Source organism: Parasteatoda tepidariorum, chromosome 10 (genome assembly GCF_982258835.1).
Source record: "Parasteatoda tepidariorum strain Cologne lab strain chromosome 10, Ptep-v5.0, whole genome shotgun sequence".
NCBI lineage: Eukaryota > Metazoa > Arthropoda > Arachnida > Araneae > Theridiidae > Parasteatoda > Parasteatoda tepidariorum.
The window spans coordinates 35,007,015-35,020,050 of NC_141764.1; positions in this window are offsets into that span (position 1 = coordinate 35,007,015).

Genomic DNA, 13,036 nt, shown 5'->3' on the forward strand with positions numbered 1-13,036 from the left:
ATTTTCATTCATTAAGAAGATGTATGATGTAATCGAAAAAAAGTGTTGCGTTTCTTAACGCCATCTTTAAATGTGATAGCGTGACGCTTCAAATTTATTCTGTTACATTGATGTGATGTGTGTTTTCCTTTTTACGCTGAGTTTATTTCAAGATAACATTTTTCTTCCTTCTATTTTAGTAAATAAACAGTAAAGTTTGTTTTTCAAATCTAGTCAGACTTAAGTTTGAAGCATGTGAAACCTAAATTTGTTCAATCTTTTCTTCAACAGCAATGTCCTTACATTGACATAACATAATTTATAAATTATATATATTTGGAAAAAAATCTTTTCATAAAAAAAATATTTTGTTTAAAAAAAGGACAGATATAATTGAAACAGATACAGAAAATGAACTAATAAAAAATAATTCATTCAATTGATTATAACATAGTCTCGCTTTTAAATATACAGAGGATCCACCTTCAAGCTCAGTGCTTTAACCGTTCAGTCAACCATCTTAAAGGGTTAAAAAAGCGATTAGAATCTAATGTAATGTTATGGTTCTACAATGTGCAGTTATTTAATTTTTAGGACTGATCCACTCACTCATGAAAATATTATACATAATCACTTTAGTATATATAGTATAGAAAATATTATATATAATCACAGATCACTTTAGTGCATTTTGAAATAACCTAGGCCTGCTTTCTACATGAAATTCTGTACGTATCAGCAAAAGTTGCAGAAACAACTTATACAGTTCTCTTTCGGAATTGTGTTGTTTCTAATGCCTCTTGCCAATGCCAGCCAGACTGCTTGGTGAAACCAAGCGAATTTAAGGTAGAGAGTGAGTTTCTTGTTTTTCAGTGGCGCCATCTATGGTCAAGAATCAGTCTTCAATTTTACACACGCGTCAAAGCTTTTTACAGGGGGGAACATTTATCCATCCATTCATCCACCAATCGCAATTTTGACCTGGAACAGAGAACGATCAATGCCAAATTTAGTAACCCCAGAGGCATTGATATGCTATGGGAACTTGGAGGACTTTATGACCCAACTTATTTAATGTACACCAGTCATCTTTTACTACATGGGGAGTCTTTGGCTTGCGGGGATCGAACTTAGGACCTCTTTGACATGGGTCCAACACTCTACCAGTCAAGCTATCCCGGGCACTAGGAATCTGTCCAATTCTGATATTCATAACTTCTTCAGCATTCGTGAGCCTTGTTTTTTAGAAGATTTATCACTTCCAGAAACGAAAATTCTTCTAGAGTTGGGGGTATAATGAAGGAATCATCTGAACAACCTCTAAAAGGGGAAAAAATAGTTAAAGGAGCAATGCTTAAGAATGGCGAAGACATTAAGAACTTTGAAATGGAACATGCTTCCAAAAGAAGACTTTAAAAGTTATATCTGTAGCTTTCACATTTTAGAACCAAACAAAGAACTTAGAAGCATAGTAAGTGGGTCTGTATTCTCAATATTAAGTTTTTTAGAACAATCATGGAAATCAAATAGCAGTGTGGAAATGAGGTTTGTGCGTTTCACTATTTGCCCCAGAGGCATTTAGTGAAACGCACTATCCATTTTAGTTTATTTAAACGTTTAATGTTTTGAAAATTTTTAAAAAATTTCAGAAAAAACAACTTTAAAAAAAATTAAAAGCATTTAAAAAACAATTGACTTTAAATCACTAATAATCACTGTTGGATCAGTGATCCACTTTGAATCACTGCTTTAAAAAAATTAAAAATCAATTTCAGAAATAATATGAAATTTAAGTATTGTCCAAACGAACAAACTTAACAATCTAAACGTAAGCCATCTAACAAACTTGACTTTAAATCCTTAATTATCATTGTTGGATCAGTGATCCACTATGTGAAACAGTGACCCACTATGGATCACTGTTTCAAAAAAATTAAAAACAATTTCCGAAATAATATACGAAATTTAAGTATTGTCCAAACAAACAAACTTAACCATCGAAACTTAAAACATCAAACAAACTTGTCTTTAAATCACTAATAATCACTGTTGAAACAGTGACCCACTATGGATCACTGTTTCAAAAAAATTAAAAAAACAATTTCAGATGTATGAAATATAAATATTGAATGTATGTATGAAATATAGGTATTGTCTGTGTTAATGATTATAAAGGGATTTTTGTTTAAGTCTAGTAACTTCTTTAAATAATACGCCAAAAATGAAACGTTTTCACAAATGGAAAAATAACATCTATTGTTGGGGTTCTTTCTTTTATTCTTTAATAGAGACCTGTCAGTTATTTTTATTTCTTCTCCATACCTAGTTTCGATCGAGTTATCGGTAAATCTCAGGAAATGGAGAGATAATTGGCATCATTAGAGACAAAGCTTGAGCGGCAAAGCGAAATAGTTGCTCTCTTAGTCATTATCATCCTCAATTCTTCCTAACGACTTGAAACCACAAATGGAAATTTCGGGGGGGAAAAGTTTTAGTTGGTAGTTAACAGGAAGTGAAGTGTGTTCTTAAATGATTTTTAAAGATGATGAAAAGCAAAATAAATTCTTAATAGATTAAGAAAAAGAAAGTTTCCTTTAAATTTCTAGTACTTTCCTGATGATTCCAGCATTAAATTTCTAGAAGAGTTCATTAATTTATGTGTTAAGCACTTACTTTACCCAACGTAATTTAAAACGCTTTAACATTATTAATTAAATTAATTAGCTGCTTAATGTATTAAACAAATTTGACTTTAAATCTCTAATAATATACTTCTTTATTTTATTGAAGATATTTAACATTGATGCGGTTGATCAAGGCACAACAGTTTTTGTTAATTAATTTTGTTATCAAGAGTATTTAGATGATTAACTGTTGAGATAGATATTACAAAGAAAATTTCGCGTACCTAAAAAATACATTATATGGAGGGCATACATATCATATACCTTAGATGGTTTGTGCATTCTTGAAAAATCATTAAAAGAAAGGGTATTTAATAATTTAAATTATAAATAATGATAAAAATTTAAAAGTATGTCATGATCATGTTTTTTACATTATTAATTAAGTTAATTAGCTGCTTAATGTATTAAACAAATTTGACTTTAAATCACTAATAATATACTTCTTTATTTTATTGAAGATATTTAACATGGATGCGGTTGATCAAGACACAACAGTTTTTATTAATTAATTTTGTTATCAAGAGTAATTTGATGACAGACTGTTGAGATAGATATTGCAAAGAAAATTTTGCGCACCTTAAAATTACTATATATAGAGGGCACACATATTAGATAGCTATATACCTTAGATGGTTTGTGCATTCTTGAAAAATCATTAAAAGAAATGTTCTTTAATAATTTAAATTATAAATAATTATAAAAATTAAAAAATATGTCATGATCATGTCTTTTACATTATTAATGAAATTAATTCGTTGCTTAAACCATCAAGCAAACTTGACTTTAAATCACTAATAATATGCTTCCTTGTCTTATTGAAAGTATTCAGCATTGATGCGGTTGATCATGACACAGCAGTTTTTATTAATTAATTTTGTTATTAAGAGTAATTAGATTATAGACTTTTAAGATAAATATTACAAACGAAAATTCTACTTACCTTAAAAATACATTATAAGGAGAGCATACATATTAGATGGTCATATACCTAAGATGGTTTGTGCACTCTTGAAAAACCATTAAAAGAAAGAGTATTTTATAATTTAATTATAATAATTATAAATTATCAAATTATAAATAATGATAAAAGTTCAAAAATATTTCGAAAGATGGTCATACAGAGAAGCATGAGAATTGTTACGCTCTTTTTGTTCTTAAATTAAGTAGTAAAATAAAAAAAAAACGTTAAACTTCTTCAAATATGAAAAATAAATAAATGACATAGTGCCGGGAAATAGCTAAAACAAATGCCGTTTCTTATAATAAAAATAATCGCATACACAACCAGCTCAATATCCTATTTTTAATAAAGAACAAAGTGCCTTAGTTTCTCTTCAAAAAAGGAAGGAAAAAAAATATCGATTCAGATAATATCCTAAAAATATCAATTGTGACTTTTAGAAAAATACTCGATACTGACTTTTTTGATCTCCTTTTTTTATGGGGGGGGGGGGGGAGGCAAAAAAATCGAAGCAGTGTCAATACTTAAGTTGTCAGAATTTTTTTCGTAGAGTAAGGAAATCTTTTATTCTTTTGTAAACTAAAGAAAAAATATCGATTATAGGTGTCATATAATAGAACAATTAAGCTGCCAGTTAAATTTATGTTTGCTTTCTTTGATCATTTTAGTTTCTTATAAAATTTAATACCTTTTGGAGATAGATATTTTCTTTCAGGATTTGCATTTCATTCGGCAAAATATACCCTACATTTTGAAGATTTGTATCATGAAGAAATTAAATCAGCTGCTAAAGTCAAAAAATCTCATTTCAGTTCAAAATATATCAAAATATTATATCATATATGTTCAAAATAATAATCTGTAACATTGTTCAATTTTGCAACAAACTTAATGTACAACCATAGATAGTTTCTTAAAGAAGTATTTTAAGAATTAACTTTCGATATTCTGAAATTATTTTTGGCACAAGAGCTTCCTCAGTTTTTCGTACATTTCTCTAATTCGTATCTACGCCTACCCCTCATTTTAATTGTAAAAATAATTAAACTAAAACAATCTGCTTATGTACAAAAAAATTTTCTAAAGACATGTTATCGAACCTAATGATTCAATTTTATCCAGGACATTTCACTTAACTTAATTTTCGCAACTTGCATTCGGGTTGAAACTTCATTTAATTTTTTAGTTGTTTTCTCCCTTTTAACTGTTCCATAAATATTCCAATATACTCTCTGTGAATGGAAAAAGATTCTCAAGCTAACGCGATTTTCTCTTTCTCCAAACTTTTCCCATCTCTGTCACCATGGAAACAAAAAATTTTGATTTTTTTCCCTCGGCAGTCCGTTTCAGAGGGAAGTGGGTAGATACTGGCATGAGAGAAATGCTAGTTTTGCAGATATAGGTAGCGGAGAGGGGAAAAGTGTGGAGAATGTGAGAATCGTGTAACCTTGAGAAGCCTATTCTATTTACAAACAGTATATTAAACGATATTGATTAAATCATAGTTAACTGTAATCGATGCAACTCTTTTTGCTCATGTCTCAAATTTTCAATCCTATACATATTGGACTTGGTTTTTTTCCCCCATTTTGTTAAGATTAAAATGCTCTGTGATGCAAGATTAATTAACAATGAGATAAATGCAAGATTGGGCCTTTTATACACCAAAATCTACAGTATTAAAATGTGAAGGACGTATGATAATGACCGCTGTCATTATATAATCTTTTTAAATCTTTTATAAAATGAAGTTAAAAAATATTTGCATTATTTTCGTTAGCAATTTAGCATTTCAGTGAAAAGGCAAAAAGACTTTTTAAAACTGAAGGGGCAGGCAGCAGAAGAAAATATCAACTTAGTATAAATATGTACTATGTACTACTTTATTCATTTAGGTGTTTTTCATACATAGACGTTTCTCGTGACTGAACATCAATACATTAGGGAGTTGACTACGCCCATGCACCGAAAGTTAGATGCCTTGACGAAGCAGCCCCTCCCAACATCAGAGCTGAGTAAAGCGGACCATCAAATACAAGGCCTCGAATCACGCTCGACTAAGAGTACCACAATAACGGCAGATGAGACTTGTGAGCACACAAGAGCCAAATCCAAACTCCCAGGGCGGAAGCGCCAAATTTACTGCAGAAGTGGCAGAAAGATAGCTGTAAGCAGCGAGTCCCAATGGCAATCAGTGGCGTATCTAGGGTATGGCAGGTATGGCGAGAGCCATGGGCGCAATATTTGAAAAGGGCGCAATATTTGAAAAGGGCGCAAAATCAACCAACACCAACGTTTCTTTTTTTTTTTTTTTTTTTTCAATTTTTCGAAATATTTTGATATTTTGTTTGTTTAAAAAAAAAAAAAAAAATTTACATACATACAAATAAAAATTTTAAAAACAATAATACAAATTTTAAAAAAATAAATAAAACATTGAAAAAAATCATTTAGAGAACTGTCCAGAATGCAGAATAAAAACTTCCAATGATCCGATCCTCAGATAAATCTTTATTTTTCCAGTACCACAAGCAAAAAGACAAGATAAACATCTCTTCATATCACATTACCAGGATGTAAAAGGGCAATTATCCGGGTATGAATAGAACACCTGCAGGCAGAGAATAGCCCTTTGGTGGTGACAGAGGGCAAAGAAATGTGAAAACCATGGGGTGTCCCTGTCCAGTTTATAGAACCCTTGCTGTAAATTGGCGTAAATCCTTCCAAAAAGGGAGGTTTTGCCACACACGGTGGGAATGACTGTCACAAAACATTTAAATACTAAAAATAGGAGGTGCCTCTGTTGCTTAAACCAATGGTAATACTTAACAATGAATACACCCCATCTATTCTTTTTTTATGAAAAAAAAAAGACAGTCATAAGTGTATTTTAAACGAAGTGTTAGGATTTTCTTATAATCAAGGATTAAATTGTAAGTAATCATTTCTTATTTATGAATATGAATTTCTTATTATGAATAATGCTCACTTTATTATTTCACGTTATATTTTGTAGCGATCGATATATTTTCTAGCAATGCTCAACTTTCTTTAAAATATTTTATTGAGTGGTAATTAAAAACGAAACCATGCACAATTTAAGATAATTCTGGAAAAATTTATAATTTTAACCTGGAAAAAAATTATGTTTCACATGATTTTTTTTAATTATTTATTAATTATACGTAGAAAGGGAAAATGGTTTTACATTAAATAAACAAAGAATCATACAATAAATATAACTACACGGAGCAGAGCAAGTTTGCATCTCTGTATATGTAGATTGAGAGGGGCGTTTACTACATTATAATATTTTGTTTTTGTATATAATTATTTTATTAAAAAAATCATTTAATATGTCCAATGATATTTTGGTAGCAAAAAGTGAACTTTGTGTAATTAAATGCTCGTTATTGTATTATTATTATTAAAAACAAAGTCGTAATGGAAAAAAAAAACGAATGTTATACATGTTATAAATGTTGGAAACATAATTTTTCAAGTTTCCTGAAAAATTATTGCAATAAGTAAACATTTTTGCGTAAATTAAGTAGCATTGGCTCTGTTAAGAGTGCCAACTACAAAAAAATAAATTTCTTTTCATTCATTAAAAGATTTTAGGTTTAAACACTCATAAAAGTTCAATTTATTTATTTTTAAATAATTAATTTATTTTTTAATGTACTTATTTATTGAATGAATGGATTAAGGAACGTATCTGTTAATTGCTCAAACTGATTTTCTTTTTTGCTTTCAAGTCACAGAAATATTATTCACACATAATTTTAATTTTAAATTAATAACTTAGGCTCAAGTTTATTCGGATAATGGCTTTGTGAAAAAAAATATCGATGGTTAAATCCTTTATTTTATATATTAATTATTTGTTGCTTGTAAACTGAAGTTGTATTTTAATGTAAAGGTTTTCGATTGGGTAAATTTTTAACCGCTTAAAATTTTAAACTTACTTATCACCCCAGACAATATTTAAATTTTAGAAAAATGTGTGTGCATCATTAATTGTTTAAACGAATAACCGCTAAGACAAAAATGTACGTTATTAATAATTATGTATTTGACCATCTATGTGTTTGGATTAAATTTGATCATATGAATTTTAAATAGTTATTTCTGTAAACGTGCATTTCGTCTCTATCTTTTTTTTTTTTTTTTTTAATATATTTTCACCTAATTGCCGCTTGAGTGCAAAATTTAAGAAACGACATTTTTTTTAACTAAGGTTTAACGTAGTAATTTGGTCACATAACAGCCTACTTTGGTTTTAATAAACAGTAATTATAGAAATTTCTTTGAACTATTCAAAATATTTAATAATAATATTACATTACCTTCCTTTAAAAAAAATTTTGTCCCCACGAAAAATAATATATATTTTTTTAGGTAATTCTTTTAGTAATTTTTTTATCATATCTTTTATGGATTTTTTTAACAATACTCTTGGTACAGTAGCCATGGCTATATTTGGAAAAATAAGATTATTGTAAAACAGTTTTTATTTATTATATTAATTCAGAATATTTCTGCTTAGAATTTAAGTTTTTATCCTTCATTTTATTTATTTATTTATTTTGTGAAATATGCGAAAATTGTGTGACAAATATGAGCAAGAGAAATTAATGTGTGTTTTTAACATTTTAATATTAGTGCAGATTTTCTAAATGTGTTTTCAGTTATTATTGTACTTTTGTTTGTTTTTTGTTTATTTACATAAAAATAATATTCTATTTAGTTCAAATTTAAGGGAAATATATTAGGGGGGAGGAGTATCATCATTACGATGCACAGAATTTCGACCTGTTTTCTAATCTAACCTTCTGGGGAATATTTTGAAGATCAAAAACCTAAATTCGATAAAAAATGTGTTTATTAAGGGGAAGTATGTTTACGTTTTCATATTTGATTTTATTGCTCACGTTACTGTATGTACTAATTTTTCAGCTTATTTCTATGGGTTTAAAGAAAAATAAAGTAACTTACAATTTTATCGTAATATTTTGTAATTTAAAATAAAAGATTTAACGTTTTCCTATCGAACCATTAAAATTGTAATAATGCATGATTATCTGATACTAATAATTAGGATTATCAAAATTAATTCTTTTTCTAATTTGCTTGATGGGTTCCTACCACCTTCAGACTTAAGTGTATAAAATGAACAAACAAGAATTAAAGATAAGAATTTTTAATTTAAATATACAAACTTTTTATTAAACATATAATTCTTTTGAATAGTTCCAAGTCTACAATACGATTTTTAAAAAAAGTTTTATTATCCTAAAAAAGAAGAAAAAATGCGAAACGAAACTGAAATGTCTAGACTTTAACTGCCTTTATTTTCCTTTTAAAAATTTCAAGCACAATGCCGGAAAAATATGTACATAGTGGTTTCCATTTTCTCTAACTACTTTAATATTAATTATTAACAATATTATTAAAGAAGGTTTTTCCTGAATTGTCACTTATAATCACCCGAGTTTAGAATATCGATGGAATATCACAAGGATTTAATTTTTTATCTCTCTTAGCTAACTTATTTTTGCACTATTATGAAAGGAAAAAAAATATACTCTTAATATTAAATTTAGTTTTAGATTTATTGATGATGTAATTATCTTTAATTTTCAAGGTTATACAATTTTATTAAATAATATTTACCCCGAAGAATTCATCTTGATTCGTAATCATGATGATAATATTAATTTTAATTTTTTAGATTTGGGTATTATAGAAGAAGAAAATATCTGCTTTGTTGATTTGAACGATAACAGAAATGATTTCAATTTTAATATAAATAAACAAATTTCTTAGAATTCTAATATTTCTAAAAATATCTATTTAAATACCATTTTTAATCAAATTAATAGAATTAAAAGAACATGTAGTAATGTTTATTTATTAAAAAAAAAGTTTTTTTTTTTTTTTTTTTTTTTTTTAAAGTGGCAAACTCTTTAAAAATTTGATAAAAAACAATGGATACCCAACTTAAGTAATAATATTCTATGTGAAATTATTGAGTTAATTGTATGTCATTATAAATAAGTTTATTCAAAACTTCTTGGTTAATTTATATAATTTTATAATTTATATAATGTGCAAATCCATTTCGGGCAATTTCATAGCTAAAAATATGTGCAAAGCGGCAAATCATGTTCCTTTCCCTGTTATATAAATGTTATTTTTCTAAAATCATTAAAATTGTATGACTAAATATCAACCTTAATTATCATAAACTTCTTTAATTATCCAGTATAATATCACCTTGCGCACATCCATTTTCAAGCCAATCTTTGGTAACTAACAAATTAAACGCGCTTCAGTAAGAACGCGCTTTAAAACAAATCCCTCTATTTACGCTTTTACCTCAATTTGCGTTTCTGTTTTTATATTTTACAATCTGACAATTTTATTACGGAAATATTTTAAATCATTCTTTCAAAATTTTCCCGTACATGTAAGTTCATTTGAATTAGCTACTCGCTTTATAGATTTTGTTGTGTGTTTTGTTCAGTTTTTTCTTTACATTTCATTTTCTGCTTTTTGCGTGATATTTATTACTTAATGTGTTCTATTTTGTTTCAAAAAATTTTTTTGAGTGTTCCTCGCACTATTGTATTGATCCTGCAATATTTTTTGTATCAAATAATGTATTATTGTCACTATTTAATCAAGAGTTTCGTATGTAATTATGTGTAGATGCTTTTTTGTTATTATTTATAAGTATGTAATGTTTGCAAAATTTAATTACATTAAGAGCGTCGTTTTTTTTCCCAATGAATTGTAAATAAATTAACTAAATTGATTATTTGGTTCATTTATTTTTAGAAACATCCTGCAATATTCTTTGCATGAAAGAATGTATTATTGTCAATATTTAATCAAGAGTTTCGTATATAATTATGAGTAGATAATGTTTTTAATTTATTATCTGCTAGTATGTAATGTTTGCCAAATTTAGTTATATTAAGAGCATCGTTTTCTTTAATGAATTGTAAATAAATTAACTAAATTGATTACTTGGATCAATTATTTTTAGAAACTTCTTGCAATATTTATCGTATCGTTGTTGTTGTTGTTAATTTACGTCGCACCAGAGCTGCACAATGGGCTATTGGCGACGGTCTGGGAAACATCCCGGAGGATGATACGAAGACATGCCATCACAATTTTGATCCTCTGCGGAGGGAATGGCACCCCCGCTTTGGTAGCCCGATGACCTGCGCGCGAAGTCGAGCACTTTACTGTAGCACAGTTTAACGAGGATCCAATACCGCACACCCTCGGTCCCTACGCAGACTGATCCAAGTGGTCACCCACCCGCACACTGACCGCCGCCAGTGATGCTTGACTTCGGTGATCTGCTGGGAACCGTGTCTTATCGATCAGTCCACTGCGGGACTTATTTATCGTATCAAATAATGTATTATTGTCATTATATAATCTAGAGTATGTAATTATGAGCAGACATTTTTATTATTATAACTTAGTATAATATGGTTGTCAAACTTATCTGACCTACATTGAAAGCGTATTGTTTCTAATGACTTGTAAATAATAAATATATCAAAATGAATAATTTAATAACAATTATTTAATTTATAATTGCCATAACAAAACGTAATTATTTACTCTGTGATCTTTAATAAATTTATAATATCACGATAATTTTACTGCTTTGATGATAATAAAACATAATTACTCTTAAAAAATCAACTTCTTTCAGTTTTAATTATCAGCATCCAGTTATGTTACGGTTTTCTTTAACTCAGAGCAACATTTGTGTGCGCGTATTTTTGTTCAAAATTATATTTGTAACACTTTATAATATTTTTTTGCTTATATAAATGAATTTTTAGCATTTTATTGATACAAACACAATATATATATATATATATATATATATATATATATATATATACATGTGTGTGTGAAACAATAGAGAATAAAAATATCTTAAAAAGGGCGCCGATAGGAGGATTGCCATAGCCGCCATTTTCTCTAGATACGCCTCTGATGGCAATAGCATCATGTAATCAAGTATAACATAAATACTGTAAACTTGATTACATGATGCTCTGTCTCAACTTGAACTGTTATAAAGTTCAATTTAACACCTAATTAAGATAGAAGAAAATTTTCATCTTTTTAAGGTTGAACGAAATCTTCTGAGAATGTACATAATTTGTTTTTAAATTCATCTTCCCTTATACATTAATTTGCGTAAATAATTACACGCACCTTTTCTTACGCATGTTAAAAGATTTTAATTTCCTTAAAGCTTTTAAAAATAAACTTTATTTTAAAGACAAATAACGATGCAGTATATTTAAAAACCATTTTATTCTATTAAAATAAAAAAAAATGTACAATTTTGAAAAGAAACCTAAAACTAATTCTAATTAGATGAGATAAGTTTAGCATAAAGTAGTGCTTTCTTTTGAGTGTCACAGAGCTTTTAAATGTTGAAGCTATAACATCCTGATTTAAAGAAATATGGTTTTCCAAAATAAAGTAAAAACTTCTAGAATCAACTGTTTACCGCTAAAAAAAGGGAATCAAGTTTTAAATATTTCTTCTGAAATCATTTTTTCATTCCGCCTTTAATTTCAAGCAACTAAATGAGATAAAAGGGATTAAAACGTTTATTTTGCTTTCGGCGATTTCTTTAGTAATGAAAGAAAAAAATATATTTGATTTTGAGCGGAAGTGAGTTCTAAAAGATGCATAAATAATTTCTTAACGAATCGGTAGGTAGCATATTTTTAGAGAATATTAAGAGTTATTTTTCATTATGCATTATGTAAAAAAAAATTAAGGGAATCAGAAGAAATAAAAATATAATTTACTGAAACAAAGCGTTTTGAAATAGATAATTATCTATTTTAACATAATACCTTAAGAGAAATTACGTAGATCGAAAACTAATTTCTTTTGTATTTAATTATATATTTCGCCTCGAATCATAACCCAAATGGTTAAAAACATTTTGAAACAAAAAAGAAATTAATTTTATTCAATAGAACTTTTAAAAATATTGGTGGTTGTGTTAAAAATGTGATGTTTGTTAAAAATGTTTTAAGTTATAAAATTTATTGATGTTGGTTAGCAATATAACTTGATGGACAGACTCATGATTAGAGCCGTAATGGCTCAGGGGATAGAGCGTTCGCCTTCCAATAAGGTGACTCGGTCTTGAATTCCAGCCTTGGCTAGTCGATACGAATTCCGCATCCGGCTTGCACCGACCACGATGCTGACATGAAGTATCCTCAGTAGTAGACGGATGAGTTAGAAACCCCTTGCAGTCAGGCTAACCGTGGTAGGTTTTCATCTCCATGTTGCGCTAATGCGGGTAGGTGCCATCAAAAATTCCTCCACGAAGGCAAATTTC